Source organism: Taudactylus pleione, unplaced genomic scaffold, assembly GCF_031769625.1.
Source record: "Taudactylus pleione unplaced genomic scaffold, aTauple2 ptg000016l, whole genome shotgun sequence".
NCBI lineage: Eukaryota > Metazoa > Chordata > Amphibia > Anura > Myobatrachidae > Taudactylus > Taudactylus pleione.
Window position 1 is genome coordinate 16,730,201 of NW_028284418.1, and position 26,697 is coordinate 16,756,897.

The following is a 26,697-nucleotide window of genomic DNA, read 5'->3' on the forward strand; positions in this document are numbered from 1 at the left end:
ATTTGCACCCACACCTCCAAAGAGACTGGAGCCTTAATCCAGCGCCTTAGACTGCTCGGCCATGCTACCACATGTGCATGTTGTTAGGGTAGCTCACAGATCTAGAACATCAAAATAAAAGGGTTTTTTTGTTTTAAAGTAATAATTGAAAAGATGTCAGCAAAAGTTAAAAGAAAGTTCATTATTAAACATAAATCCGATGAGAAATTCAGATTTTTTATAGAATTGCATTTTGTTTATTTTCATTGAAATAACAAAAGAAATTGAGATGCATGAAGTAATAAAATATTAGTTCTGATAGGGCACATAATTACTTCAAGCAAAATTAAAATTTGAATATCTTTATTGTTAGCAGATATCATTATTTTAAAGGTTTGAATAGACTGTTGCAACTATGATGAACTGTTGGGAACTTGGTGGCTAATGCTGGGTACTATCACCAACCTTTTTCAGTTGGTTAATATCTGATCAAAAATCAATTCTTTGGAAAATAAGATTGGCAGCAGTGGGATTTGAACCCACGCCTCCGAAGAGACTGGAGCCTAATCTAGCGCCTTAGACCGCTCGGCCATGCTACCACTGGCACACATGGAGTTCTTATCTCACAGATCTTTCATGTAATTAAGATTGCTGCAAAATAAATGTTTAATTTTGTTTTAAAGCGACACTTGGAAAGAAGTTTCATGTTAAAAGTCTATGAAATGAAAAACAATTCGCTAATACAAGATTTCAATGAAAGGTAAAAACATCCATGTTTTACTTGGTAATATTGATGAGAACTGATTTTTTAATTTTCTCAGTTACTTTTTGTTTGTTTTAACTGACATATTCAAAAATTGAGATGCTTGCTAGATGCATAATGTAGATCGCAGAGATATTCAAAGCCACTTTTTGAGAGCAACAATACATTTTAGATAGTTCTAAAAAAGGTTTGAGAAAACTATTAAAACCATGATAACTTGTTTTGAGCTACTGCATGTGACAGCTTATGGTGTGCTTCCACTAACCAAATTTAGCTTCTTTTATACCTTATCTACTTTAGGAAAGCACTTTGATATATATCACTGGATCTTCTCCTTGGAGAATAAATATGGCAGCAGTGGGATTTGATTCCAGCAGCTTGAATAGCTCTGTCATCCTACAACCCGCTTAACACTTTAAAATATTTTAGCTCTCATATCTGGAATGTCATTCAAAACTTTACCCAAAGTCAGGAAAAGCTGAGATAAAATGCAAAAGAAGCCAGGTACATTTAACAAGTAATGATTATATTTGTCTTCAATTTTCCTTCATTTAGTGCAACTGATGTATCCAAATAACTTTTAAGTATTATTCAAATGCCTAAAATAGACAGCTGTGAGATTAAAATCCAGAGAGATAGGAAAGATAGAGAAATCGGAATATAAATCCATCAATTTATACCAATGAGTCACGTTGCCAACATTTCCATCTCTAATTGTATGATAAGACAACTCAGTAAATAAATATTAGTTATGATATTACTTCTAATTAATTCATGCCAACTTAATTTTGGCTCATCTTTACTCTTAGCAGATAACATTTTTAAAACGTTTGGGAAGTCTCTTGTAACAATGATGAACTGTTGAGTAGCTATAGGAATCTTCCACCAACCAACTTCAGCTGGGTAATATCCTATCTAATGGAAAAAAAGAATCACTTTGCCATCAATAACTGCCCTACTCTTTGTATAATAAAGATGGCAGTAGTGAGATTTGCACCCACGCCTCCAAAGAGACTGGAGCCTTAATCCAGCGCTATAGACTGCTCGGCCATGCTACCACATGTGCATGTTGTTAGGGTAGCTCACAGATCTAGAACATCAAAATTAAAGGGTTTTTTTGTTTTAAAGTATTAATTGAAAAGATGTCAGCAAAGGTTAAAAGAAAGTTCATTATTAAACATAAATCCGATGAGAAATTCAGATTTTTTATTGAATTGCATTTTGTTTATTTTCATTGAAATAACAAAAGAAATTGAGATGCATGAAGTAATAAAATATTAGTTCTGATAGGGCACATAATTACTTCATGCAAAATTAAAATTTGAATATCTTTATTGTTAGCAGATATCATTATTTTAAAGGTTTGAGAAGACTGTTGCAACTATGATGAACTGTTGGGAACTTGGTGGCTAATGCAGGGTACTATCACCAACCTTTTTCCGTTGGTTAATATCTGATCAAAATTCAATTCTTTGGAAAATAAGATTGGCAGCAGTGGGATTTGAACCCACACCTCCGAAGAGACTGGAGCCTACATCCAGCACCTTAGACCACTCGGCCATGCTACCTCTGGCACACATGAAGTTCTTATCTCACAGATATTTCATTTAATTAAGATTGCTGCAAATTAAATGTTTAATTTTGTTTTAAAGCCACACTTGGAAAGAAGTGTCATGTTAAAAGTCTATGAAATGATAAACAATACGCTAATACAATAATTCAATGAAAGGTAAAACATCCTTGTTTTACTTGGTAATATTGATGAGAACTGATTATTTAATTTTCTCAGTTAATTTTTGTTTGTTTTAACTGACATATTCAAAAATTGAGATGCTTGCTAGATGCATAATGTAGATCGCAGAGATATTCAAAGCCACTTTTTGAGAGCAACAATACAATTTAGATAGTTCTAAAAAAGGTTTGAGAAAACTATTAAAACCATGATAACTTCTTTTGAGCTAGTGCATGTGACAGCTTATGGTGTGCTTCCACCAACCAAATTTAGCTTCTTTTATACCTTATCTACTTTAGGAATACACTTTGATATATATCACTGGATCTTCTCCTTGGAGAATAAATATGGCAGCAGTGGGATTTGATTCCAGCAGCTTGAATAGCTCTGTCATCCTACAACCTGCTGTACACTTTAAAATATTTTAACTCTCATATCTGGAATGTCATTCAAAACTTTACCCAAAGTCAGGAAAAGCAGAGATAAAATGTAAAAGAAGCCAGGTACATTTAACAAGTAATGATTATATTTGTCTTCAGATTTCCTTCATTTAGTGCAACTGATGTATCCAAATAACTTTGAAGTACTATTCAAATGCCTAAGATAGACAGCTGTGAGATTAAAATCCAGAAAAATATTAAAGATAGAGAAATCGGAATATAAATCCATCAATTTATACCAATGAGTCACGTTGCCAACATTTCCATCTCTAATTGTATGATAAGACCACTCAGTAAATAAATATTAGTTATGATATTACTTCTAATTACTTCATGCCAACTTAATTTTGGCTCATCTTTACTCTTAGCAGATAACATTTTTAAAACGTTTGGGAAGTCTCTTGTAACAATGATGAACTGTTGAGTAGCTATAGGAATCTTCCACCAACCAACTTCAGTTGGGTAATATCCTATTTAATGGAAAAAAAGAATCACTTTGCCATCAATAACTGCCCTACTCTTTGTATAATAAAGATGGCAGTAGTGAGATTTGCACCCACACCTCCAAAGAGACTGGAGCCTTAATCCAGCGCCTTAGACTGCTCGGCCATGCTACCACATGTGCATGTTGTTAGGGTAGCTCACAGATCTAGAACATCAAAATAAAAGGGTTTTTTTGTTTTAAAGTATTAATTGAAAAGATGTCAGCAAAAGTTAAAAGAAAGTTCATTATTAAACATAAATCCGATGAGAAATTCAGATTTTTTATAGAATTGCATTTTGTTTATTTTCATTGAAATAACAAAAGAAATTGAGATGCATGAAGTAATAAAATATTAGTTCTGATAGGGCACATAATTACTTCATGCAAAATTAAAATTTGAATATTTTTATTGTTAGCAGATATCATTATTTTAAAGGTTTGAATAGACTGTTGCAACTATGATGAACTGTTGGGAACTTGGTGGCTAATGCAGGGTACTATCACCAACCTTTTTCAGTTGGTTAATATCTGAACAAAAATCAATTATTTGGAAAACAAGATTGGCAGCAGTGGGATTTGAACCCACGCCTCCGAAGAGACTGGAGCCTAAATCTAGCGCCTTAGACCGCTCGGCCATGCTACCACTGGCACACGTGGAGTTCTTATCTCACAGATCTTTCATGTAATTAAGATTGCTGCAAATTAAATGTTTAATTTTGTTTTAAAGCAACACTTGGAAAGAAGTTTCATGTTAAAAGTCTATGAAATGAAAAACAATTCGCTATTACAAGATTTCAATGAAAGGTAAAAACATCCATGTTTTACTTGGTAATATTGATGAGAACTGATTTTTTAATTTTCTCAGTTACTTTTTGTTTGTTTTAACTGACATATTCAAAAATTGAGATGCTTGCTAGATGCATAATGTAGATCACAGAGATATTCAAAGCCACTTTTTGAGAGCAACAATACATTTTAGATAGTTCTAAAAAAGGTTTGAGAAAACTATTAAAACCATGATAACTTGTTTTGAGCTACTGCATGTGACAGCTTATGGTGTGCTTCCACTAACCAAATTTAGCTTCTTTTATACCTTATCTACTTTAGGAAAGCACTTTGATATATATCACTGGATCTTCTCCTTGGAGAATAAATATGGCAGCAGTGGGATTTGATTCCAGCAGCTTGAATAGCTCTGTCATCCTACAACCCGCTTAACACTTTAAAATATTTTAGCTCTCATATCTGGAATGTCATTCAAAACTTTACCCAAAGTCAGGAAAAGCTGAGATAAAATGTAAAAGATGCCAGGTACATTTAACAAGTAATGATTATATTTGTCTTCAATTTTCCTTCATTTAGTGCAACTGATGTATCCAAATAACTTTTAAGTATTATTCAAATGCCTAAAATAGACAGCTGTGAGATTAAAATCCAGAGAGATAGGAAAGATAGAGAAATCGGAATATAAATCCATCAATTTATACCAATGAGTCACGTTGCCAACATTTCCATCTCTAATTGTATGATAAGACCACTCAGTAAATAAATATTAGTTATGATATTACTTCTAATTAATTCATGCCAACTTAATTTTGGCTCATCTTTACTCTTAGCAGATAACATTTTTAAAACGTTTGGGAAGTCTCTTGTAACAATGATGAACTGTTGAGTAGCTGTAGGAATCTTCCACCAACCAACTTCAGTTGGGTAATATCCTATTTAATGGAAAAAAAGAATCACTTTGCCATCAATAACTGCCCTACTCTTTGTATAATAAAGATGGCAGTAGTGAGATTTGCACCCACACCTCCAAAGAGACTGGAGCCTTAATCCAGCGCCTTAGACTGCTCGGCCATGCTACCACATGTGCATGTTGTTAGGGTAGCTCACAGATCTAGAACATCAAAATAAAAGGGTTTTTTTGTTTTAAAGTATTAATTGAAAAGATGTCAGCAAAAGTTAAAAGAAAGTTCATTATTAAACATAAATCCGATGAGAAATTCAGATTTTTTATAGAATTGCATTTTGTTTATTTTCATTGAAATAACAAAAGAAATTGAGATGCATGAAGTAATAAAATATTAGTTCTGATAGGGCACATAATTACTTCATGCAAAATTAAAATTTGAATATCTTTATTGTTAGCAGATATCATTATTTTAAAGGTTTGAGAAGACTGTTGCAACTATGATGAACTGTTGGGAACTTGGTGGCTAATGCAGGGTACTATCACCAACCTTTTTCCGTTGGTTAATATCTGATCAAAATTCAATTCTTTGGAAAATAAGATTGTCAGCAGTGGGATTTGAACCCACACCTCCGAAGAGACTGGAGCCTACATCCAGCACCTTAGACCGCTCGGCCATGCTACCACTGGCACACATGGAGTTCTTATCTCACAGATCTTTCATTTAATTAAGATTGCTGCAAATTAAATGTTTAATTTTGTTTTAAAGCCACACTTGGAAAGAAGTGTCATGTTAAAAGTCTATGAAATGATAAACAATACGCTAATACAATAATTCAATGAAAGGTAAAACATCCTTGTTTTACTTGGTAATATTGATGAGAACTGATTTTTTAATTTTCTCAGTTAATTTTTGTTTGTTTTAACTGACATATTCAAAAATTGAGATGCTTGCTAGATGCATAATGTAGATCGCAGAGATATTCAAAGCCACTTTTTGAGAGCAACAATACAATTTAGATAGTTCTAAAAAAGGTTTGAGAAAACTATTAAAACCATGATAACTTCTTTTGAGCTACTGCATGTGACAGCTTATGGTGTGCTTCCACCAACCAAATTTAGCTTCTTTTATACCTTATCTACTTTAGGAATACACTTTGATATATATCACTGGATCTTCTCCTTGGAGAATAAATATGGCAGCAGTGGGATTTGATTCCAGCAGCTTGAATAGCTCTGTCATCCTACAACCTGCTGTACACTTTAAAATATTTTAACTCTCATATCTGGAATGTCATTCAAAACTTTACCCAAAGTCAGGAAAAGCAGAGATAAAATGTAAAAGAAGCCAGGTACATTTAACAAGTAATGATTATATTTGTCTTCAGATTTCCTTCATTTAGTGCAACTGATGTATCCAAATAACTTTGAAGTACTATTCAAATGCCTAAGATAGACAGCTGTGAGATTAAAATCCAGAAAAATATTAAAGATAGAGAAATCGGAATATAAATCCATCAATTTATACCAATGAGTCACGTTGCCAACATTTCCATCTCTAATTGTATGATAAGACCACTCAGTAAATAAATATTAGTTATGATATTACTTCTAATTACTTCATGCCAACTTAATTTTGGCTCATCTTTACTCTTAGCAGATAACATTTTTAAAACGTTTGGGAAGTCTCTTGTAACAATGATGAACTGTTGAGTAGCTATAGGAATCTTCCACCAACCAACTTCAGTTGGGTAATATCCTATTTAATGGAAAAAAAGAATCACTTTGCCATCAATAACTGCCCTACTCTTTGTATAATAAAGATGGCAGTAGTGAGATTTGCACCCACACCTCCAAAGAGACTGGAGCCTTAATCCAGCGCCTTAGACTGCTCGGCCATGCTACCACATGTGCATGTTGTTAGGGTAGCTCACAGATCTAGAACATCAAAATAAAAGGGTTTTTTTGTTTTAAAGTATTAATTGAAAAGATGTCAGCAAAAGTTAAAAGAAAGTTCATTATTAAACATAAATCCGATGAGAAATTCAGATTTTTTATAGAATTGCATTTTGTTTATTTTCATTGAAATAACAAAAGAAATTGAGATGCATGAAGTAATAAAATATTAGTTCTGATAGGGCACATAATTACTTCAAGCAAAATTAAAATTTGAATATCTTTATTGTTAGCAGATATCATTATTTTAAAGGTTTGAATAGACTGTTGCAACTATGATGAACTGTTGGGAACTTGGTGGCTAATGCTGGGTACTATCACCAACCTTTTTCAGTTGGTTAATATCTGATCAAAAATCAATTCTTTGGAAAATAAGATTGGCAGCAGTGGGATTTGAACCCACGCCTCCGAAGAGACTGGAGCCTAATCTAGCGCCTTAGACCGCTCGGCCATGCTACCACTGGCACACATGGAGTTCTTATCTCACAGATCTTTCATGTAATTAAGATTGCTGCAAAATAAATGTTTAATTTTGTTTTAAAGTGACACTTGGAAAGAAGTTTCATGTTAAAAGTCTATGAAATGAAAAACAATTCGCTAATACAAGATTTCAATGAAAGGTAAAAACATCCATGTTTTACTTGGTAATATTGATGAGAACTGATTTTTTAATTTTCTCAGTTACTTTTTGTTTGTTTTAACTGACATATTCAAAAATTGAGATGCTTGCTAGATGCATAATGTAGATCGCAGAGATATTCAAAGCCACTTTTTGAGAGCAACAATACATTTTAGATAGTTCTAAAAAAGGTTTGAGAAAACTATTAAAACCATGATAACTTGTTTTGAGCTACTGCATGTGACAGCTTATGGTGTGCTTCCACTAACCAAATTTAGCTTCTTTTATACCTTATCTACTTTAGGAAAGCACTTTGATATATATCACTGGATCTTCTCCTTGGAGAATAAATATGGCAGCAGTGGGATTTGATTCCAGCAGCTTGAATAGCTCTGTCATCCTACAACCCGCTTAACACTTTAAAATATTTTAGCTCTCATATCTGGAATGTCATTCAAAACTTTACCCAAAGTCAGGAAAAGCTGAGATAAAATGCAAAAGAAGCCAGGTACATTTAACAAGTAATGATTATATTTGTCTTCAATTTTCCTTCATTTAGTGCAACTGATGTATCCAAATAACTTTTAAGTATTATTCAAATGCCTAAAATAGACAGCTGTGAGATTAAAATCCAGAGAGATAGGAAAGATAGAGAAATCGGAATATAAATCCATCAATTTATACCAATGAGTCACGTTGCCAACATTTCCATCTCTAATTGTATGATAAGACAACTCAGTAAATAAATATTAGTTAAGATATTACTTCTAATTAATTCATGCCAACTTAATTTTGGCTCATCTTTACTCTTAGCAGATAACATTTTTAAAACGTTTGGGAAGTCTCTTGTAACAATGATGAACTGTTGAGTAGCTATAGGAATCTTCCACCAACCAACTTCAGCTGGGTAATATCCTATCTAATGGAAAAAAAGAATCACTTTGCCATCAATAACTGCCCTACTCTTTGTATAATAAAGATGGCAGTAGTGAGATTTGCACCCACGCCTCCAAAGAGACTGGAGCCTTAATCCAGCGCTATAGACTGCTCGGCCATGCTACCACATGTGCATGTTGTTAGGGTAGCTCACAGATCTAGAACATCAAAATTAAAGGGTTTTTTTGTTTTAAAGTATTAATTGAAAAGATGTCAGCAAAGGTTAAAAGAAAGTTCATTATTAAACATAAATCCGATGAGAAATTCAGATTTTTTATTGAATTGCATTTTGTTTATTTTCATTGAAATAACAAAAGAAATTGAGATGCATGAAGTAATAAAATATTAGTTCTGATAGGGCACATAATTACTTCATGCAAAATTAAAATTTGAATATCTTTATTGTTAGCAGATATCATTATTTTAAAGGTTTGAGAAGACTGTTGCAACTATGATGAACTGTTGGGAACTTGGTGGCTAATGCAGGGTACTATCACCAACCTTTTTCCGTTGGTTAATATCTGATCAAAATTCAATTCTTTGGAAAATAAGATTGGCAGCAGTGGGATTTGAACCCACACCTCCGAAGAGACTGGAGCCTACATCCAGCACCTTAGACCACTCGGCCATGCTACCTCTGGCACACATGAAGTTCTTATCTCACAGATCTTTCATTTAATTAAGATTGCTGCAAATTAAATGTTTAATTTTGTTTTAAAGCCACACTTGGAAAGAAGTGTCATGTTAAAAGTCTATGAAATGATAAACAATACGCTAATACAATAATTCAATGAAAGGTAAAACATCCTTGTTTTACTTGGTAATATTGATGAGAACTGATTTTTTAATTTTCTCAGTTAATTTTTGTTTGTTTTAACTGACATATTCAAAAATTGAGATGCTTGCTAGATGCATAATGTAGATCGCAGAGATATTCAAAGCCACTTTTTGAGAGCAACAATACAATTTAGATAGTTCTAAAAAAGGTTTGAGAAAACTATTAAAACCATGATAACTTCTTTTGAGCTACTGCATGTGACAGCTTATGGTGTGCTTCCACCAACCAAATTTAGCTTCTTTTATACCTTATCTACTTTAGGAATACACTTTGATATATATCACTGGATCTTCTCCTTGGAGAATAAATATGGCAGCAGTGGGATTTGATTCCAGCAGCTTGAATAGCTCTGTCATCCTACAACCTGCTGTACACTTTAAAATATTTTAACTCTCATATCTGGAATGTCATTCAAAACTTTACCCAAAGTCAGGAAAAGCAGAGATAAAATGTAAAAGAAGCCAGGTACATTTAACAAGTAATGATTATATTTGTCTTCAGATTTCCTTCATTTAGTGCAACTGATGTATCCAAATAACTTTGAAGTACTATTCAAATGCCTAAGATAGACAGCTGTGAGATTAAAATCCAGAAACATATTAAAGATAGAGAAATCGGAATATAAATCCATCAATTTATACCAATGAGTCACGTTGCCAACATTTCCATCTCTAATTGTATGATAAGACCACTCAGTAAATAAATATTAGTTATGATATTACTTCTAATTACTTCATGCCAACTTAATTTTGGCTCATCTTTACTCTTAGCAGATAACATTTTTAAAACGTTTGGGAAGTCTCTTGTAACAATGATGAACTGTTGAGTAGCTATAGGAATCTTCCACCAACCAACTTCAGTTGGGTAATATCCTATTTAATGGAAAAAAAGAATCACTTTGCCATCAATAACTGCCCTACTCTTTGTATAATAAAGATGGCAGTAGTGAGATTTGCACCCACACCTCCAAAGAGACTGGAGCCTTAATCCAGCGCCTTAGACTGCTCGGCCATGCTACCACATGTGCATGTTGTTAGGGTAGCTCACAGATCTAGAACATCAAAATAAAAGGGTTTTTTTGTTTTAAAGTATTAATTGAAAAGATGTCAGCAAAAGTTAAAAGAAAGTTCATTATTAAACATAAATCCGATGAGAAATTCAGATTTTTTATAGAATTGCATTTTGTTTATTTTCATTGAAATAACAAAAGAAATTGAGATGCATGAAGTAATAAAATATTAGTTCTGATAGGGCACATAATTACTTCATGCAAAATTAAAATTTGAATATTTTTATTGTTAGCAGATATCATTATTTTAAAGGTTTGAATAGACTGTTGCAACTATGATGAACTGTTGGGAACTTGGTGGCTAATGCAGGGTACTATCACCAACCTTTTTCAGTTGGTTAATATCTGATCAAAAATCAATTATTTGGAAAACAAGATTGGCAGCAGTGGGATTTGAACCCACGCCTCCGAAGAGACTGGAGCCTAAATCTAGCGCCTTAGACCGCTCGGCCATGCTACCACTGGCACACGTGGAGTTCTTATCTCACAGATCTTTCATGTAATTAAGATTGCTGCAAATTAAATGTTTAATTTTGTTTTAAAGCAACACTTGGAAAGAAGTTTCATGTTAAAAGTCTATGAAATGAAAAACAATTCGCTAATACAAGATTTCAATGAAAGGTAAAAACATCCATGTTTTTACTTGGTAATATTGATGAGAACTGATTTTTTAATTTTCTCAGTTACTTTTTGTTTGTTTTAACTGACATATTCAAAAATTGAGATGCTTGCTAGATGCATAATGTAGATCGCAGAGATATTCAAAGCCACTTTTTGAGAGCAACAATACATTTTAGATAGTTCTAAAAAAGGTTTGAGAAAACTATTAAAACCATGATAACTTGTTTTGAGCTACTGCATGTGACAGCTTATGGTGTGCTTCCACTAACCAAATTTAGCTTCTTTTATACCTTATCTACTTTAGGAAAGCACTTTGATATATATCACTGGATCTTCTCCTTGGAGAATAAATATGGCAGCAGTGGGATTTGATTCCAGCAGCTTGAATAGCTCTGTCATCCTACAACCCGCTTAACACTTTAAAATATTTTAGCTCTCATATCTGGAATGTCATTCAAAACTTTACCCAAAGTCAGGAAAAGCTGAGATAAAATGTAAAAGAAGCCAGGTACATTTAACAAGTAATGATTATATTTGTCTTCAATTTTCCTTCATTTAGTGCAACTGATGTATCCAAATAACTTTTAAGTATTATTCAAATGCCTAAAATAGACAGCTGTGAGATTAAAATCCAGAGAGATAGGAAAGATAGAGAAATCGGAATATAAATCCATCAATTTATACCAATGAGTCACGTTGCCAACATTTCCATCTCTAATTGTATGATAAGACCACTCAGTAAATAAATATTAGTTATGATATTACTTCTAATTAATTCATGCCAACTTAATTTTGGCTCATCTTTACTCTTAGCAGATAACATTTTTAAAACGTTTGGGAAGTCTCTTGTAACAATGATGAACTGTTGAGTAGCTGTAGGAATCTTCCACCAACCAACTTCAGTTGGGTAATATCCTATTTAATGGAAAAAAAGAATCACTATGCCATCAATAACTGCCCTACTCTTTGTATAATAAAGATGGCAGTAGTGAGATTTGCACCCACACCTCCAAAGAGACTGGAGCCTTAATCCAGCGCCTTAGACTGCTCGGCCATGCTACCACATGTGCATGTTGTTAGGGTAGCTCACAGATCTAGAACATCAAAATAAAAGGGTTTTTTTGTTTTAAAGTATTAATTGAAAAGATGTCAGCAAAAGTTAAAAGAAAGTTCATTATTAAACATAAATCCGATGAGAAATTCAGATTTTTTATAGAATTGCATTTTGTTTATTTTCATTGAAATAACAAAAGAAATTGAGATGCATGAAGTAATAAAATATTAGTTCTGATAGGGCACATAATTACTTCATGCAAAATTAAAATTTGAATATCTTTATTGTTAGCAGATATCATTATTTTAAAGGTTTGAGAAGACTGTTGCAACTATGATGAACTGTTGGGAACTTGGTGGCTAATGCAGGGTACTATCACCAACCTTTTTCCGTTGGTTAATATCTGATCAAAATTCAATTCTTTGGAAAATAAGATTGTTAGCAGTGGGATTTGAACCCACACCTCCGAAGAGACTGGAGCCTACATCCAGCACCTTAGACCGCTCGGCCATGCTACCACTGGCACACATGGAGTTCTTATCTCACAGATCTTTCATTTAATTAAGATTGCTGCAAATTAAATGTTTAATTTTGTTTTAAAGCCACACTTGGAAAGAAGTGTCATGTTAAAAGTCTATGAAATGATAAACAATACGCTAATACAATAATTCAATGAAAGGTAAAACATCCTTGTTTTACTTGGTAATATTGATGAGAACTGATTTTTTAATTTTCTCAGTTAATTTTTGTTTGTTTTAACTGACATATTCAAAAATTGAGATGCTTGCTAGATGCATAATGTAGATCGCAGAGATATTCAAAGCCACTTTTTGAGAGCAACAATACAATTTAGATAGTTCTAAAAAAGGTTTGAGAAAACTATTAAAACCATGATAACTTCTTTTGAGCTAGTGCATGTGACAGCTTATGGTGTGCTTCCACCAACCAAATTTAGCTTCTTTTATACCTTATCTACTTTAGGAATACACTTTGATATATATCACTGGATCTTCTCCTTGGAGAATAAATATGGCAGCAGTGGGATTTGATTCCAGCAGCTTGAATAGCTCTGTCATCCTACAACCTGCTGTACACTTTAAAATATTTTAACTCTCATATCTGGAATGTCATTCAAAACTTTACCCAAAGTCAGGAAAAGCAGAGATAAAATGTAAAAGAAGCCAGGTACATTTAACAAGTAATGATTATATTTGTCTTCAGATTTCCTTCATTTAGTGCAACTGATGTATCCAAATAACTTTGAAGTACTATTCAAATGCCTAAGATAGACAGCTGTGAGATTAAAATCCAGAAAAATATTAAAGATAGAGAAATCGGAATATAAATCCATCAATTTATACCAATGAGTCACGTTGCCAACATTTCCATCTCTAATTGTATGATAAGACCACTCAGTAAATAAATATTAGTTATGATATTACTTCTAATTACTTCATGCCAACTTAATTTTGGCTCATCTTTACTCTTAGCAGATAACATTTTTAAAACGTTTGGGAAGTCTCTTGTAACAATGATGAACTGTTGAGTAGCTATAGGAATCTTCCACCAACCAACTTCAGTTGGGTAATATCCTATTTAATGGAAAAAAAGAATCACTTTGCCATCAATAACTGCCCTACTCTTTGTATAATAAAGATGGCAGTAGTGAGATTTGCACCCACACCTCCAAAGAGACTGGAGCCTTAATCCAGCGCCTTAGACTGCTCGGCCATGCTACCACATGTGCATGTTGTTAGGGTAGCTCACAGATCTAGAACATCAAAATAAAAGGGTTTTTTTGTTTTAAAGTATTAATTGAAAAGATGTCAGCAAAAGTTAAAAGAAAGTTCATTATTAAACATAAATCCGATGAGAAATTCAGATTTTTTATAGAATTGCATTTTGTTTATTTTCATTGAAATAACAAAAGAAATTGAGATGCATGAAGTAATAAAATATTAGTTCTGATAGGGCACATAATTACTTCATGCAAAATTAAAATTTGAATATCTTTATTGTTAGCAGATATCATTATTTTAAAGGTTTGAGAAGACTGTTGCAACTATGATGAACTGTTGGGAACTTGGTGGCTAATGCAGGGTACTATCACCAACCTTTTTCCGTTGGTTAATATCTGATCAAAATTCAATTCTTTGGAAAATAAGATTGTTAGCAGTGGGATTTGAACCCACACCTCCGAAGAGACTGGAGCCTACATCCAGCACCTTAGACCGCTCGGCCATGCTACCACTGGCACACATGGAGTTCTTATCTCACAGATCTTTCATTTAATTAAGATTGCTGCAAATTAAATGTTTAATTTTGTTTTAAAGCCACACTTGGAAAGAAGTGTCATGTTAAAAGTCTATGAAATGATAAACAATACGCTAATACAATAATTCAATGAAAGGTAAAACATCCTTGTTTTACTTGGTAATATTGATGAGAACTGATTTTTTAATTTTCTCAGTTAATTTTTGTTTGTTTTAACTGACATATTCAAAAATTGAGATGCTTGCTAGATGCATAATGTAGATCGCAGAGATATTCAAAGCCACTTTTTGAGAGCAACAATACAATTTAGATAGTTCTAAAAAAGGTTTGAGAAAACTATTAAAACCATGATAACTTCTTTTGAGCTAGTGCATGTGACAGCTTATGGTGTGCTTCCACCAACCAAATTTAGCTTCTTTTATACCTTATCTACTTTAGGAATACACTTTGATATATATCACTGGATCTTCTCCTTGGAGAATAAATATGGCAGCAGTGGGATTTGATTCCAGCAGCTTGAATAGCTCTGTCATCCTACAACCTGCTGTACACTTTAAAATATTTTAACTCTCATATCTGGAATGTCATTCAAAACTTTACCCAAAGTCAGGAAAAGCAGAGATAAAATGTAAAAGAAGCCAGGTACATTTAACAAGTAATGATTATATTTGTCTTCAGATTTCCTTCATTTAGTGCAACTGATGTATCCAAATAACTTTGAAGTACTATTCAAATGCCTAAGATAGACAGCTGTGAGATTAAAATCCAGAAAAATATTAAAGATAGAGAAATCGGAATATAAATCCATCAATTTATACCAATGAGTCACGTTGCCAACATTTCCATCTCTAATTGTATGATAAGACCACTCAGTAAATAAATATTAGTTATGATATTACTTCTAATTACTTCATGCCAACTTAATTTTGGCTCATCTTTACTCTTAGCAGATAACATTTTTAAAACGTTTGGGAAGTCTCTTGTAACAATGATGAACTGTTGAGTAGCTATAGGAATCTTCCACCAACCAACTTCAGTTGGGTAATATCCTATTTAATGGAAAAAAAGAATCACTTTGCCATCAATAACTGCCCTACTCTTTGTATAATAAAGATGGCAGTAGTGAGATTTGCACCCACACCTCCAAAGAGACTGGAGCCTTAATCCAGCGCCTTAGACTGCTCGGCCATGCTACCACATGTGCATGTTGTTAGGGTAGCTCACAGATCTAGAACATCAAAATAAAAGGGTTTTTTTGTTTTAAAGTATTAATTGAAAAGATGTCAGCAAAAGTTAAAAGAAAGTTCATTATTAAACATAAATCCGATGAGAAATTCAGATTTTTTATAGAATTGCATTTTGTTTATTTTCATTGAAATAACAAAAGAAATTGAGATGCATGAAGTAATAAAATATTAGTTCTGATAGGGCACATAATTACTTCAAGCAAAATTAAAATTTGAATATCTTTATTGTTAGCAGATATCATTATTTTAAAGGTTTGAATAGACTGTTGCAACTATGATGAACTGTTGGGAACTTGGTGGCTAATGCTGGGTACTATCACCAACCTTTTTCAGTTGGTTAATATCTGATCAAAAATCAATTCTTTGGAAAATACGATTGGCAGCAGTGGGATTTGAACCCACGCCTCCGAAGAGACTGGAGCCTAATCTAGCGCCTTAGACCGCTCGGCCATGCTACCACTGGCACACATGGAGTTCTTATCTCACAGATCTTTCATGTAATTAAGATTGCTGCAAAATAAATGTTTAATTTTGTTTTAAAGCGACACTTGGAAAGAAGTTTCATGTTAAAAGTCTATGAAATGAAAAACAATTCGCTAATACAAGATTTCAATGAAAGGTAAAAACATCCATGTTTTACTTGGTAATATTGATGAGAACTGATTTTTTAATTTTCTCAGTTACTTTTTGTTTGTTTTAACTGACATATTAAAAAATTGAGATGCTTGCTAGATGCATAATGTAGATCGCAGAGATATTCAATGCCACTTTTTGAGAGCAACAATACATTTTAGATAGTTCTAAAAAAGGTTTGAGAAAACTATTAAAACCATGATAACTTGTTTTGAGCTACTGCATGTGACAGCTTATGGTGTGCTTCCACTAACCAAATTTAGCTTCTTTTATACCTTATCTACTTTAGGAAAGCACTTTGATATATATCACTGGATCTTCTCCTTGGAGAATAAATATGGCAGCAGTGGGATTTGATTCCAGCAGCTTGAATAGCTCTGTCATCCTACAACCCGCTTAACACTTTAAAATATTTTAGCTCTCATATCTGGAATGTCATTCAAAACTTTACCCAAAGTCAGGAAAAGCTGAGATAAAATGCAAAAGAAGCCAGGTACATATAACAAGTAATGATTATATTTGTCTTCAATTTTCCTTCATTTAGTGCAACTGATGTATCCAAATAACTTTTAAGTATTATTCAAATGCCTAAAATAGACAGCTGTGAGATTAAAATCCAGAGAGATAGGAAAGATAGAGAAATCGGAATATAAATCCATCAATTTATACCAATGAGTCACGTTGCCAACATTTCCATCTCTAATTGTATGATAAGACAACTCAGTAAATAAATATTAGTTATGATATTACTTCTAATTAATTCATGCCAACTTAATTTTGGCTCATCTTTACTCTTAGCAGATAACATTTTTAAAACGTTTGGGAAGTCTCTTGTAACAATGATGAACTGTTGAGTAGCTATAGGAATCTTCCACCAACCAACTTCAGCTGGGTAATATCCTATCTAATGGAAAAAAAGAATCACTTTGCCATCAATAACTGCCCTACTCTTTGTATAATAAAGATGGCAGTAGTGAGATTTGCACCCACGCCTCCAAAGAGACTGGAGCCTTAATCCAGCGCTATAGACTGCTCGGCCATGCTACCACATGTGCATGTTGTTAGGGTAGCTCACAGATCTAGAACATCAAAATTAAAGGGTTTTTTTGTTTTAAAGTATTAATTGAAAAGATGTCAGCAAAGGTTAAAAGAAAGTTCATTATTAAACATAAATCCGATGAGAAATTCAGATTTTTTATTGAATTGCATTTTGTTTATTTTCATTGAAATAACAAAAGAAATTGAGATGCATGAAGTAATAAAATATTAGTTCTGATAGGGCACATAATTACTTCATGCAAAATTAAAATTTGAATATCTTTATTGTTAGCAGATATCATTATTTTAAAGGTTTGAGAAGACTGTTGCAACTATGATGAACTGTTGGGAACTTGGTGGCTAATGCAGGGTACTATCACCAACCTTTTTCCGTTGGTTAATATCTGATCAAAATTCAATTCTTTGGAAAATAAGATTGGCAGCAGTGGGATTTGAACCCACACCTCCGAAGAGACTGGAGCCTACATCCAGCACCTTAGACCACTCGGCCATGCTACCTCTGGCACACATGAAGTTCTTATCTCACAGATCTTTCATTTAATTAAGATTGCTGCAAATTAAATGTTTAATTTTGTTTTAAAGCCACACTTGGAAAGAAGTGTCATGTTAAAAGTCTATGAAATGATAAACAATACGCTAATACAATAATTCAATGAAAGGTAAAACATCCTTGTTTTACTTGGTAATATTGATGAGAACTGATTTTTTAATTTTCTCAGTTAATTTTTGTTTGTTTTAACTGACATATTCAAAAATTGAGATGCTTGCTAGATGCATAATGTAGATCGCAGAGATATTCAAAGCCACTTTTTGAGAGCAACAATACAATTTAGATAGTTCTAAAAAAGGTTTGAGAAAACTATTAAAACCATGATAACTTCTTTTGAGCTAGTGCATGTGACAGCTTATGGTGTGCTTCCACCAACCAAATTTAGCTTCTTTTATACCTTATCTACTTTAGGAATACACTTTGATATATATCACTGGATCTTCTCCTTGGAGAATAAATATGGCAGCAGTGGGATTTGATTCCAGCAGCTTGAATAGCTCTGTCATCCTACAACCTGCTGTACACTTTAAAATATTTTAACTCTCATATCTGGAATGTCATTCAAAACTTTACCCAAAGTCAGGAAAAGCAGAGATAAAATGTAAAAGAAGCCAGGTACATTTAACAAGTAATGATTATATTTGTCTTCAGATTTCCTTCATTTAGTGCAACTGATGTATCCAAATAACTTTGAAGTACTATTCAAATGCCTAAGATAGACAGCTGTGAGATTAAAATCCAGAAAAATATTAAAGATAGAGAAATCGGAATATAAATCCATCAATTTATACCAATGAGTCACGTTGCCAACATTTCCATCTCTAATTGTATGATAAGACCACTCAGTAAATAAATATTAGTTATGATATTACTTCTAATTACTTCATGCCAACTTAATTTTGGCTCATCTTTACTCTTAGCAGATAACATTTTTAAAACGTTTGGGAAGTCTCTTGTAACAATGATGAACTGTTGAGTAGCTATAGGAATCTTCCACCAACCAACTTCAGTTGGGTAATATCCTATTTAATGGAAAAAAAGAATCACTTTGCCATCAATAACTGCCCTACTCTTTGTATAATAAAGATGGCAGTAGTGAGATTTGCACCCACACCTCCAAAGAGACTGGAGCCTTAATCCAGCGCCTTAGACTGCTCGGCCATGCTACCACATGTGCATGTTGTTAGGGTAGCTCACAGATCTAGAACATCAAAATAAAAGGGTTTTTTTGTTTTAAAGTATTAATTGAAAAGATGTCAGCAAAAGTTAAAAGAAAGTTCATTATTAAACATAAATCCGATGAGAAATTCAGATTTTTTATAGAATTGCATTTTGTTTATTTTCATTGAAATAACAAAAGAAATTGAGATGCATGAAGTAATAAAATATTAGTTCTGATAGGGCACATAATTACTTCAAGCAAAATTAAAATTTGAATATCTTTATTGTTAGCAGATATCATTATTTTAAAGGTTTGAATAGACTGTTGCAACTATGATGAACTGTTGGGAACTTGGTGGCTAATGCAGGGTACTATCACCAACCTTTTTCAGTTGGTTAATATCTGATCAAAAATCAATTCTTTGGAAAATAAGATTGGCAGCAGTGGGATTTGAACCCACGCCTCCGAAGAGACTGGAGCCTAATCTAGCGCCTTAGACCGCTCGGCCATGCTACCACTGGCACACGTGGAGTTCTTATCTCACAGATCTTTCATGTAATTAAGATTGCTGCAAAATAAATGTTTAATTTTGTTTTAAAGCGACACTTGGAAAGAAGTTTCATGTTAAAAGTCTATGAAATGAAAAACAATTCGCTAATACAAGATTTCAATGAAAGGTAAAAACATCCATGTTTTACTTGGTAATATTGATGAGAACTGATTTTTTAATTTTCTCAGTTACTTTTTGTTTGTTTTAACTGACATATTCAAAAATTGAGATGCTTGCTAGATGCATAATGTAGATCGCAGAGATATTCAAAGCCACTTTTTGAGAGCAACAATACATTTTAGATAGTTCTAAAAAAGGTTTGAGAAAACTATTAAAACCATGATAACTTGTTTTGAGCTACTGCATGTGACAGCTTATGGTGTGCTTCCACTAACCAAATTTAGCTTCTTTTATACCTTATCTACTTTAGGAAAGCACTTTGATATATATCACTGGATCTTCTCCTTGGAGAATAAATATGGCAGCAGTGGGATTTGATTCCAGCAGCTTGAATAGCTCTGTCATCCTACAACCCGCTTAACACTTTAAAATATTTTAGCTCTCATATCTGGAATGTCATTCAAAACTTTACCCAAAGTCAGGAAAAGCTGAGATAAAATGCAAAAGAAGCCAGGTACATTTAACAAGTAATGATTATATTTGTCTTCAATTTTCCTTCATTTAGTGCAACTGATGTATCCAAATAACTTTTAAGTATTATTCAAATGCCTAAAATAGACAGCTGTGAGATTAAAATCCAGAGAGATAGGAAAGATAGAGAAATCGGAATATAAATCCATCAATTTATACCAATGAGTCACGTTGCCAACATTTCCATCTCTAATTGTATGATAAGACAACTCAGTAAATAAATATTAGTTATGATATTACTTCTAATTAATTCATGCCAACTTAATTTTGGCTCATCTTTACTCTTAGCAGATAACATTTTTAAAACGTTTGGGAAGTCTCTTGTAACAATGATGAACTGTTGAGTAGCTATAGGAATCTTCCACCAACCAACTTCAGCTGGGTAATATCCTATCTAATGGAAAAAAAGAATCACTTTGCCATCAATAACTGCCCTACTCTTTGTATAATAAAGATGGCAGTAGTGAGATTTGCACCCACGCCTCCAAAGAGACTGGAGCCTTAATCCAGCGCTATAGACTGCTCGGCCATGCTACCACATGTGCATGTTGTTAGGGTAGCTCACAGATCTAGAACATCAAAATTAAAGGGTTTTTTTGTTTTAAAGTATTAATTGAAAAGATGTCAGCAAAGGTTAAAAGAAAGTTCATTATTAAACATAAATCCGATGAGAAATTCAGATTTTTTATTGAATTGCATTTTGTTTATTTTCATTGAAATAACAAAAGAAATTGAGATGCATGAAGTAATAAAATATTAGTTCTGATAGGGCACATAATTACTTCATGCAAAATTAAAATTTGAATATCTTTATTGTTAGCAGATATCATTATTTTAAAGGTTTGAGAAGACTGTTGCAACTATGATGAACTGTTGGGAACTTGGTGGCTAATGCAGGGTACTATCACCAACCTTTTTCCGTTGGTTAATATCTGATCAAAATTCAATTCTTTGGAAAATAAGATTGGCAGCAGTGGGATTTGAACCCACACCTCCGAAGAGACTGGAGCCTACATCCAGCACCTTAGACCACTCGGCCATGCTACCTCTGGCACACATGAAGTTCTTATCTCACAGATCTTTCATTTAATTAAGATTGCTGCAAATTAAATGTTTAATTTTGTTTTAAAGCCACACTTGGAAAGAAGTGTCATGTTAAAAGTCTATGAAATGATAAACAATACGCTAATACAATAATTCAATGAAAGGTAAAACATCCTTGTTTTACTTGGTAATATTGATGAGAACTGATTTTTTAATTTTCTCAGTTAATTTTTGTTTGTTTTAACTGACATTTTCAAAAATTGAGATGCTTGCTAGATGCATGATGTAGATCGCAGAGATATTCAAAGCCACTTTTTGAGAGCAACAATACAATTTAGATAGTTCTAAAAAAGGTTTGAGAAAACTATTAAAACCATGATAACTTCTTTTGAGCTACTGCATGTGACAGCTTATGGTGTGCTTCCACCAACCAAATTTAGCTTCTTTTATACCTTATCTACTTTAGGAATACACTTTGATATATATCACTGGATCTTCTCCTTGGAGAATAAATATGGCAGCAGTGGGATTTGATTCCAGCAGCTTGAATAGCTCTGTCATCCTACAACCTGCTGTACACTTTAAAATATTTTAACTCTCATATCTGGAATGTCATTCAAAACTTTACCCAAAGTCAGGAAAAGCAGAGATAAAATGTAAAAGAAGCCAGGTACATTTAACAAGTAATGATTATATTTGTCTTCAGATTTCCTTCATTTAGTGCAACTGATGTATCCAAATAACTTTGAAGTACTATTCAAATGCCTAAGATAGACAGCTGTGAGATTAAAATCCAGAAAAATATTAAAGATAGAGAAATCGGAATATAAATCCATCAATTTATACCAATGAGTCACGTTGCCAACATTTCCATCTCTAATTGTATGATAAGACCACTCAGTAAATAAATATTAGTTATGATATTACTTCTAATTACTTCATGCCAACTTAATTTTGGCTCATCTTTACTCTTAGCAGATAACATTTTTAAAACGTTTGGGAAGTCTCTTGTAACAATGATGAACTGTTGAGTAGCTATAGGAATCTTCCACCAACCAACTTCAGTTGGGTAATATCCTATTTAATGGAAAAAAAGAATCACTTTGCCATCAATAACTGCCCTACTCTTTGTATAATAAAGATGGCAGTAGTGAGATTTGCACCCACACCTCCAAAGAGACTGGAGCCTTAATCCAGCGCCTTAGACTGCTCGGCCATGCTACCACATGTGCATGTTGTTAGGGTAGCTCACAGATCTAGAACATCAAAATAAAAGGGTTTTTTTGTTTTAAAGTATTAATTGAAAAGATGTCAGCAAAAGTTAAAAGAAAGTTCATTATTAAACATAAATCCGATGAGAAATTCAGATTTTTTATAGAATTGCATTTTGTTTATTTTCATTGAAATAACAAAAGAAATTGAGATGCATGAAGTAATAAAATATTAGTTCTGATAGGGCACATAATTACTTCAAGCAAAATTAAAATTTGAATATCTTTATTGTTAGCAGATATCATTATTTTAAAGGTTTGAATAGACTGTTGCAACTATGATGAACTGTTGGGAACTTGGTGGCTAATGCTGGGTACTATCACCAACCTTTTTCAGTTGGTTAATATCTGATCAAAAATCAATTCTTTGGAAAATAAGATTGGCAGCAGTGGGATTTGAACCCACGCCTCCAAAGAGACTGGAGCCTAATCTAGCGCCTTAGACCGCTCGGCCATGCTACCACTGGCACACATGGAATTCTTATCTCACAGATCTTTCATGTAATTAAGATTGCTGCAAATTAAATGTTTAATTTTGTTTTAAAGCGACACTTGGAAAGAAGTTTCATGTTAAAAGTCTATTAAATGAAAAACAATTCGCTAATACAAGATTTCAATGAAAGGTAAAAACATCCATGTTTTACTTGGTAATATTGATGAGAACTGATTTTTTAATTTTCTCAGTTACTTTTTGTTTGTTTTAACTGACATATTCAAAAATTGAGATGCTTGCTAGATGCATAATGTAGATCGCAGAGATATTCAAAGCCACTTTTTGAGAGCAACAATACATTTTAGATAGTTCTAAAAAAGGTTTGAGAAAACTATTAAAACCATGATAACTTGTTTTGAGCTACTGCATGTGACAGCTTATGGTGTGCTTCCACTAACCAAATTTAGCTTCTTTTATACCTTATCTACTTTAGGAAAGCACTTTGATATATATCACTGGATCTTCTCCTTGGAGAATAAATATGGCAGCAGTGGGATTTGATTCCAGCAGCTTGAATAGCTCTGTCATCCTACAACCCGCTTAACACTTTAAAATATTTTAGCTCTCATATCTGGAATGTCATTCAAAACTTTACCCAAAGTCAGGAAAAGCTGAGATAAAATGCAAAAGAAGCCAGGTACATTTAACAAGTAATGATTATATTTGTCTTCAATTTTCCTTCATTTAGTGCAACTGATGTATCCAAATAACTTTTAAGTATTATTCAAATGCCTAAAATAGACAGCTGTGAGATTAAAATCCAGAGAGATAGGAAAGATAGAGAAATCGGAATATAAATCCATCAATTTATACCAATGAGTCACGTTGCCAACATTTCCATCTCTAATTGTATGATAAGACAACTCAGTAAATAAATATTAGTTATGATATTACTTCTAATTAATTCATGCCAACTTAATTTTGGCTCATCTTTACTCTTAGCAGATAACATTTTTAAAACGTTTGGGAAGTCTCTTGTAACAATGATGAACTGTTGAGTAGCTATAGGAATCTTCCACCAACCAACTTCAGCTGGGTAATATCCTATCTAATGGAAAAAAAGAATCACTTTGCCATCAATAACTGCCCTACTCTTTGTATAATAAAGATGGCAGTAGTGAGATTTGCACCCACGCCTCCAAAGAGACTGGAGCCTTAATCCAGCGCTATAGACTGCTCGGCCATGCTACCACATGTGCATGTTGTTAGGGTAGCTCACAGATCTAGAACATCAAAATTAAAGGGTTTTTTTGTTTTAAAGTATTAATTGAAAAGATGTCAGCAAAAGTTAAAAGAAATTTCATTATTAAACATAAATCCGATGAGAAATTCAGATTTTTTATAGAATTGCATTTTGTTTATTTTCATTGAAATAACAAAAGAAATTGAGATGCATGAAGTAATAAAATATTAGTTCTGATAGGGCACATAATTACTTCATGCAAAATTAAAATTTGAATATTTTTATTGTTAGCAGATATCATTATTTTAAAGGTTTGAATAGACTGTTGCAACTATGATGAACTGTTGGGAACTTGGTGGCTAATGCAGGGTACTATCACCAACCTTTTTCAGTTGGTTAATATCTGATCAAAAATCAATTATTTGGAAAATAAGATTGGCAGCAGTGGGATTTGAACCCACGCCTCTGAAGAGACTGGAGCCTAAATCTAGCGCCTTAGACCGCTCGGCCATGCTACCACTGGCACACATGGAGTTCTTATCTCACAGATCTTTCATGTAATTAAGATTGCTGCAAATTAAATGTTTAATTTTGTTTTAAAGCGACACTTGGAAAGAAGTTTCATGTTAAAAGTCTATGAAATGAAAAACAATTCGCTAATACAAGATTTCAATGAAAGGTAAAAACATCCATGTTTTACTTGGTAATATTGATGAGAACTGATTTTTTAATTTTCTCAGTTACTTTTTGTTTGTTTTAACTGACATATTCAAAAATTGAGATGCTTGCTAGATGCATAATGTAGATCGCAGAGATATTCAAAGCCACTTTTTGAGAGCAACAATACAATTTAGATAGTTCTAAAAAAGGTTTGAGAAAACTATTAAAACCATGATAACTTCTTTTGAGCTACTGCATGTGACAGCTTATGGTGTGCTTCCACCAACCAAATTTAGCTTCTTTTATACCTTATCTACTTTAGGAATACACTTTGATATATATCACTGGATCTTCTCCTTGGAGAATAAATATGGCAGCAGTGGGATTTGATTCCAGCAGCTTGAATAGCTCTGTCATCCTACAACCTGCTGTACACTTTAAAATATTTTAACTCTCATATCTGGAATGTCATTCAAAACTTTACCCAAAGTCAGGAAAAGCAGAGATAAAATGTAAAAGAAGCCAGGTACATTTAACAAGTAATGATTATATTTGTCTTCAGATTTCCTTCATTTAGTGCAACTGATGTATCCAAATAACTTTGAAGTACTATTCAAATGCCTAAGATAGACAGCTGTGAGATTAAAATCCAGAAAAATATTAAAGATAGAGAAATCGGAATATAAATCCATCAATTTATACCAATGAGTCACGTTGCCAACATTTCCATCTCTAATTGTATGATAAGACCACTCAGTAAATAAATATTAGTTATGATATTACTTCTAATTACTTCATGCCAACTTAATTTTGGCTCATCTTTACTCTTAGCAGATAACATTTTTAAAACGTTTGGGAAGTCTCTTGTAACAATGATGAACTGTTGAGTAGCTATAGGAATCTTCCACCAACCAACTTCAGTTGGGTAATATCCTATTTAATGGAAAAAAAGAATCACTTTGCCATCAATAACTGCCCTACTCTTTGTATAATAAAGATGGCAGTAGTGAGATTTGCACCCACACCTCCAAAGAGACTGGAGCCTTAATCCAGCGCCTTAGACTGCTCGGCCATGCTACCACATGTGCATGTTGTTAGGGTAGCTCACAGATCTAGAACATCAGATATCATTATTTTAAAGGTTTGAGAAGACTGTTGCAACTATGATGAACTGTTGGGAACTTGGTGGCTAATACAGGTTACTATCACCAACCTTTTTCAGTTGGTTAATATCTGATCAAAAATCAATTCTTTGGAAAATAAGATTGGCAGCAGTGGGATTTGAACCCACACCTCCGAAGAGACTGGAATCAACATCCAGCGCCTTAGACCGCTCGGCCATGCTACCACTGGCACACATGGAGTTCTTACCTCACAGATCTTTCATTTAATTAATATTGCTGCAAATTAAATGTTTAATTTTGTTTTAAAGCGACACTTGGAAAGAAGTGTCATGTTAAAAGTCTATGAAATGATAAACAATACGCTAATACAAGAATTCAATGAAAGGTAAAAACATCCATGTTATACTTGGTAATATTGATGAGAACTGATTTTTTAATTTTCTCAGTTACTTTTTGTTTGTTTTAACTGACATATTCAAAAATTGAGATGCTTGCTATATGCATAATGCAGATCGCAGAGATATTCAAAGCCACTTTTTGAGAGCAACAATACAATTTAGATAGTTCTAAAAAAGGTTTGAGAAAACTATTAAAACCATGATAACTTGTTTTGAG

General features: G+C 33.1%; 11 non-coding genes across 11 annotated transcripts; all 11 read right to left on the reverse strand.

Annotated features, from left to right (window-relative positions):
- Window positions 1-2,228: 2,228 nt before the first annotated feature.
- Window positions 2,229-2,310, reverse strand: TRNAL-UAG (transfer RNA leucine (anticodon UAG)). The gene has a single exon. It is a non-coding gene; the product is annotated as a tRNA-Leu (tRNA).
- Window positions 2,311-3,959: 1,649 nt separating this feature from the next.
- TRNAL-UAG (transfer RNA leucine (anticodon UAG)) lies at window positions 3,960-4,041 on the reverse strand. Its single transcript has one exon. It is a non-coding gene; the product is annotated as a tRNA-Leu (tRNA).
- Window positions 4,042-9,153: 5,112 nt separating this feature from the next.
- TRNAL-UAG (transfer RNA leucine (anticodon UAG)) lies at window positions 9,154-9,235 on the reverse strand. Its single transcript has one exon. It is a non-coding gene; the product is annotated as a tRNA-Leu (tRNA).
- A 1,649-nt stretch (window positions 9,236-10,884) lies between these two features.
- On the reverse strand, window positions 10,885-10,966 carry TRNAL-UAG (transfer RNA leucine (anticodon UAG)). Its single transcript has one exon. It is a non-coding gene; the product is annotated as a tRNA-Leu (tRNA).
- Window positions 10,967-12,617: 1,651 nt separating this feature from the next.
- Window positions 12,618-12,699, reverse strand: TRNAL-UAG (transfer RNA leucine (anticodon UAG)). The gene has a single exon. It is a non-coding gene; the product is annotated as a tRNA-Leu (tRNA).
- Window positions 12,700-14,348: 1,649 nt separating this feature from the next.
- TRNAL-UAG (transfer RNA leucine (anticodon UAG)) lies at window positions 14,349-14,430 on the reverse strand. The gene has a single exon. It is a non-coding gene; the product is annotated as a tRNA-Leu (tRNA).
- Window positions 14,431-17,810: 3,380 nt separating this feature from the next.
- TRNAL-UAG (transfer RNA leucine (anticodon UAG)) lies at window positions 17,811-17,892 on the reverse strand. The gene has a single exon. It is a non-coding gene; the product is annotated as a tRNA-Leu (tRNA).
- Window positions 17,893-21,272: 3,380 nt separating this feature from the next.
- Window positions 21,273-21,354, reverse strand: TRNAL-UAG (transfer RNA leucine (anticodon UAG)). The gene has a single exon. It is a non-coding gene; the product is annotated as a tRNA-Leu (tRNA).
- A 1,649-nt stretch (window positions 21,355-23,003) lies between these two features.
- TRNAP-AGG (transfer RNA proline (anticodon AGG)) lies at window positions 23,004-23,084 on the reverse strand. Its single transcript is given in 2 exon segments — window positions 23,004-23,038; window positions 23,047-23,084. It is a non-coding gene; the product is annotated as a tRNA-Pro (tRNA).
- A 1,650-nt stretch (window positions 23,085-24,734) lies between these two features.
- Window positions 24,735-24,816, reverse strand: TRNAL-UAG (transfer RNA leucine (anticodon UAG)). The gene has a single exon. It is a non-coding gene; the product is annotated as a tRNA-Leu (tRNA).
- Window positions 24,817-26,224: 1,408 nt separating this feature from the next.
- On the reverse strand, window positions 26,225-26,306 carry TRNAQ-UUG (transfer RNA glutamine (anticodon UUG)). The gene has a single exon. It is a non-coding gene; the product is annotated as a tRNA-Gln (tRNA).
- Window positions 26,307-26,697: the final 391 nt, after the last annotated feature.